This window comes from Mirounga leonina, unplaced genomic scaffold (genome assembly GCF_011800145.1).
Source record: "Mirounga leonina isolate KUSES-001 unplaced genomic scaffold, KU_Mleo_1.0 Mir_115, whole genome shotgun sequence".
Taxonomy (NCBI): Eukaryota; Metazoa; Chordata; class Mammalia; order Carnivora; family Phocidae; genus Mirounga; species Mirounga leonina.
In genome coordinates, this window is record NW_023270268.1 from 6,370,234 (window position 1) to 6,370,529 (window position 296).

Here is a 296-nt window from a genome sequence, read left to right on the forward strand (position 1 = left end):
CCCCCCCCTCCGGGGCCGGCGGGCAGCGCCGCCGCTGGCGGCGGCGACGGAGGCCGGTCCCCGGGCCGGGACACACCCACCCGCCCGCCCTCCTTCTTTCCCTCGCTCCCTCCCTCCTTCCCGCCCGCCCTCCCGCCCTCGCTCGGCGCTCGCTCCTTCCCCCTCGGCCGCTCCCGCTTCCCGCGGCGCCCGGCCTCCCGCTCCGCCTCCCCGTGCGCGGCTCTCCCGGGCGCGGCTCCGGGGTTCATGGTGACGAGGCGGCGGCCGCTCCAGCCCAGCGGCGGCGGCGGCGGCGG